Source organism: Apium graveolens, unplaced genomic scaffold, assembly GCF_009905375.1.
Source record: "Apium graveolens cultivar Ventura unplaced genomic scaffold, ASM990537v1 ctg7599, whole genome shotgun sequence".
NCBI lineage: Eukaryota > Viridiplantae > Streptophyta > Magnoliopsida > Apiales > Apiaceae > Apium > Apium graveolens.
In genome coordinates, this window is record NW_027420461.1 from 507 (window position 1) to 6,045 (window position 5,539).

Here is a 5,539-nt window from a genome sequence, read left to right on the forward strand (position 1 = left end):
CCCAGAAAGCATCTTCATCTTCAAATTCTTCATCCTCTGTGATGATCATTCTTTCTTCCGTAGCCACTTTTTCAAATCTTGGCTCACACCCTATCGGAACATCACTTTCATCTATCTCACCTTCTTCTAATTCTTCTTCAGAAAATTTGGGTGTCAGAGCATATATCTGAGACAACATATTTCTCTGAGTTGTAATGATTCTGCTCAGATGCCCTGATTGCTCCCCCTGAGATGTTGCGCTTTCTTTAGAGAATCTTTCCTTTAGGAGCACCCTTTCATCAATTCTCTCCTCTAACTCTTCCTTCATCTCTTCTTCAAATACATCATATGTACTAGTGGTCTGAAAGGCATCTTGAAGTAGATTAATAGCAGTGTCCACTTTTTCTTGTTCTACTACCCTTTTCTCCCCCTCAGTTGGGTTATCCTTCAGAGCTGGTGTTGATTGAGGATGTAAGGTCGAGACAGGGATCTCAAGAGAAGCAGGCAGTTGCTTACTGACTGAGGTCTTTGGCCCAGTACTGGCAAGAGCTGCTTCAGATGAGACCGGAATATGTGCCTGCTTCCTAACTGAGATCTTTGGCTCAGTGTTGGCAGGTGCTTTTCCTTTCCCTGTATGAGATAGAGATCGCTCAACGAATTCCCCCAAACTGGCGAATGCTGCTTGTTGATGTTCAAGTTGATTGGAAATACTAGCAATTTGATGATCTCGGGGAGATAGTTTTGTCTGAAGGTGTTGATCTTTAAGAGGCAGTTGCGTCCTTACGATAGTTGTCTTTGAAATGCTAGCTGCTCATTGAGATATTCTTTAGTGAATCATGGATAGATCTTACGTGTAGTTTGGATGGTAGGTGTCTCAAATGCTTCTCACAGTGTATCGCGGTTTTGGGTCTGGGTGTCACTCATTCTCAGAAGTTTCATGTCAACACAAAATCATTAACTTTGCTACATTTAACTCAGTGAACAACACCTTCTGTGGTGACAAAGTTCCTCTGTATAGCCTTTATGGCGACAGCTCTGTGGTGACACAATCACCCTGTATGGCCTCTGTGGCGACAGATCTGTGGCGACAGTTTATCTTATAACACTCTGTGGTGACAAGCTCTTTGGCGACACCTTCTCCTGTATAGCCTCTGTGGTGACACACTCTCCCTGTATTACCTTAAGCAATTTGTTCTAACACCTTCTGTGGCGACAGAGGTGCCTTAGAGCAAATCCTCTGTGGTTACTTCTCCTATGGCGACAGGGGTTCCTTAGTGTCTTTACTTAGAATATTTTTGGTTCTTTGTCAAGTCACTCTTCAACGTATCAATCATTTTTCTTCTGTTAATTGAAATAAAATACTTCCTTAAAATGCTGATGTTTGGTGCACTGGTCTGTTTCACAAACAACTAGCCTTGAGAGGATCCTGACTCAATTTGTCTTATGATTCTGAGTTGATATATACTGAAGTTTATCAACTGCTTCTTTCACTGAACCTTTGCTTTACACTACTAGAAATAGTAGATACGATATCGGTGCTTAGACATCGGCATGTAATGCACCCGATGTTAAAAGCCTGTTTAACATCGGTTTAGAAAAAAGTGATGTTAAAAGCCTGTTTAACATCGGTTTTACATAGTAGTCGTTGTCTATGTTCAATTTTAAAATAATAACAAATTAATGTTTTTCACTTCAACATCGGTTATTTATGCTAACCGTTATCTATAACCATTTCTAAAAAATGACTAAATAAATATTTCAGTTCCCCCGCTGAGTACCCAAATTTTCCCCCGTAACAAAAAAGTTGAAAAATTATTTCCCCCTTCTCCCTTTACTCACACACCCATACATCTCTATCTATGACTCTATCTTCATCTTTATCTCTCTCCCTCTCTCCCCGAAACCTTGACTCTCCCTCTCTCTCAAACTCGCGGCTCTCTCTCTTTGCTGTCTCTCTCTCAGACCACCGCTCTATCTCAAAAACCCTAATTCTCTCTCTCAAATATCGAACTTCATCTCCTTCAGCTCTCTCTCTCTCTCTCTCCCTCTCTCTCTTTCTATCTCTCTCTGTCTCCTTTCTTACCGCTACTTTCTTGTAAACCTAATTTAAACCTAATACAAAATCACTGAATCGAGATTTGTCTCTCTCTTTCTCCACTCTCTTCCGTCTCCCTATCTATATCTTGATGGAAGCTTCGATTTATGTAAAATTGATTGGTAAAGGTTAGATTTCGGCCATGGTGAAAGCGATTGACGATGCTTTGAAGAAAGGGAAGGAGTTTTCCGTCATAAATCGGGCTAGAAATTGTTAGTATTATTTAATTTAGTAGCTTAAAATCGAGCCGAGAAAGCAAATATTTGGTTTGATTATGTATGCCAATTTTAAATTTATTTCAAAATTTTACATTTTGATTTTAATGAAGCTTTTGTTTATAGGCCTGAAGCTTTGGAGCTTGAAACCAACCTTCAATCGGTAACATATATCTCTCTTTTAACTTTATTTACATCCATTGTGTATTTATATAGATCTGTCGGTGTATATTTATATTTGTATGTTCAATTTTGTTTATTCTATTATGTTCTGCTATTAAGTTTAGGTGTTAATAACACATTTAACTCTATATTTTTTGTATTAGATCTCTATGCTTTTATCATTGGGAGCTATGTCATTTGGACTGTTGTAACTTGGTGTTTTTCCTTTGATGTGTGGGTGGTGGCTGGATGTTTGTACCATAAGAATGCACCCTTTGAAAGTTCCAAGTCTGTTGTTGATAAGGATGCCAACACTAAGAAAAAGAACAAGTCTACTGACAGGAGCACAGCGTCTACAGCTCCTTTGAATAAAGGTATGATATTACATGTAACCAAGTCTCTTAATACATTCAACATTTTGACTGGTATTTCCTTTTTGCTAATATTATTATAGTGAGATGTCAATACTAGCTGGCGAACTACCACAGGTGTAGATATGAGTGTACGGAACACTCCAAGTCACACAAACTTCACTTATGATAAAGATAACAGAAGAGGAATGGTGGTTCCTTTCAAGCCCCTCTCACTTGCATTTGAAAATGTGAATTACTATGTTGATATGCCTCCTGTAAGTCACCTGTCCTTTAAATTGATATTATAATATGTTGTTTTTCTATGAGAGCAGAACATATGGTGGTCAACGATTCTCACAGTAAAACCATTCGTTTGTTCAGGAAATGAAGAGTCAAGGAATCACAGAGCACCGTCTCCAATTGCTATGAGATGTGAGTGGTGCATTCAGGCCTGGTGTTTTGACAGCATTAGTGGGAGTGAGTGGTGCTGGAAAGACCATGTTGATGGATGTATTAGTGGGAAGAAAAACCGGAGGGTATATCGAAGGAAGTATTAGCATTTTAGGTTATCCAAAGAACCAAGCAACTTTTGCTCGTGTCAGTGGTTATTGTGAACAGAACGATATCCATTCTCCACATGTTACCATTCATGAATCTCTTGTGTACTCGGCATGGTTACGTCTTGGTCAAGATGTGTCAAATAAAACACAAAAGGTTAATTCTCTTTTGCTTGCTGATTCTATTACAGATACACCTCAAAACATTCACACTCTTGTTAAATACCTTATATGATTTTGACAAAAAGATGATGCTACAAAATCCCTGTTTATGCAGAGCATTATTAACATTGCTGATTCATTTGTATATAGTGAAGAAAGATCTGCAGGTTTCGGAGAATCTGGGAAATGGGTTGCTGAATATGTATGTTAAGTCTGGAGATATGGATTCGGCTGAGAAATTGTTTGATGGGATTGACATGAAGACGGTTTTTTCATGGATGTCTATGATAGAGGGCTATATACAGAAAGGTGATTGGGAAAGTGCCAGTGTGTTCTTTGATCGAATGCCTGAAAAGGATGTAACTACCTAGAATGTGATGCTTAATGAATTCATCACGGGGAATGATTTAGCTGCTGTTGAAGTTTTGTTTAGAAGAGCGCCAGAGAAAGATGTGGTTTCGTGGAACTGTATGATTGCAGGGTATGTTGAAAACAAGAACTTCACAAGATCTTTGGAGTTGTTTAAAGAGATGATATTAGCAGATATCAGGCAGGATAGAATAACAATAAGTAGTCTTCTAGCTGTTTGTGGCTTTGCAGGTGTAGTGAATTTAGGTGAATCAGTTCATTCTATCATGAAGAAATAGAACATCATGGGGGAGGAAGTTGAAGTAGCTTTAATGGATATGTACAGCAAGTGTGGTGCTCCAGATGAAGCTATGAAGTCATTTGACGACATTTCCATAAAATCCGTGTTGGCCTGGAGTGCCATGATTGTTGGTTTGGCGATGAATGGTCTTTCCAGAGAAGCACTAGACTCTTTTACACAGATGCATCTTTAGTGATCTATCAGAACCTGATTAATTGTTGTTAATCAGCTTACAAAGTAATCATCGAAAGGACCCCAGAGAGATAACACTTGAAGGTGATGAGGATGTATATATGCTTGCATACTCAGATAATACATTTTTTGTGTCATTGAATAATTATTATTGATGCAATATATCGACTAAAAAATATGTCATTTTATAGATCATCACAATCTGATAGGACAAGATATGGTTATTTCTTTTGATCAGGTACCACTATTTACATATCCTTAAATTTCTAGTATTGATCTATATAATTAAGTTTTGCAATTAGTAATTTTGTTTCAATACAGAATGCAAGAAATTCTATAAGCTCCCCAGATTATTCTGTCCCTCGTGTGGGTGCAACTAGCAGTGCTGAACAACCTGATCCTTCTAATCAGGAGAGGCTTGATTTGCTAAGTGACAACCACGGTTCTATAAGTTACCCGGGAACTGAAATCAGGCGTGATGCTTCCCTTCAGTATTTTTTTGAAAATGATCTATTCCGAGAAGACCAAAGTGAAGACAGATTGGAACCAGATTGGGAATTAATGGAAGAGATAATGGAACAAACAGAAGCCGATACTCTAGCTGATGAGTTGGTTCCTGCAGTTTCTCCTCCACCTCAGCAGCACCAACAACCGACTTCTGTCATGTCAGAGCAGGATCTCAAATTTTTAAACTCTGATAATGTCTATAGTAAGTTCAAAATTTTCAAAATAATCTACTTTAATGATCCAAATTGTTTTATAAAGAAGTCATGTTGTTTCCTTCAACTGCAGGCCATAAATCACCTACGTTAGAGATCCATTCAACTCCACCACCTCAGCAAACAATGCCGGAGCAAAGGATCCAAAGTCATCATTATGATCACATAACAATATTAAGCAACAGGTATTGTCCATGTTTTGCTTTCAAAATAGTTGAAAACAGTTCTTTTAATTCTTTTTTTGGTTTGTTTTATGTGTTTCAGGCTTATGAAAGAGGATTATTGATTGTAGTGGCATACTCCGTACCAAAAAGGAACGCCCCCGAGATGCTCTTGCCAGCTGGAGGTTGAACAAGAGGCTAAAAAAGATGCAATCTTTTTTGAACCTTTGTTGACTGGTGGCTCCCTTTTTTTAGTTTCTTCACTTAAATTTGTTGGGCATCTTTTAATTAGATC

The 5,539-nt window shown here is 38.2% G+C and overlaps 1 long non-coding RNA gene across 1 annotated transcript; it reads left to right on the forward strand.

Annotated features, from left to right (window-relative positions):
- The first annotated feature begins 2,175 nt into the window (after nucleotides 1-2,175).
- On the forward strand, nucleotides 2,176-2,812 carry LOC141704225 (uncharacterized). The gene is made up of 3 exons (XR_012567882.1): nucleotides 2,176-2,286; nucleotides 2,416-2,452; nucleotides 2,616-2,812. It is a non-coding gene; the product is annotated as an uncharacterized LOC141704225 (long non-coding RNA).
- Nucleotides 2,813-5,539: the final 2,727 nt, after the last annotated feature.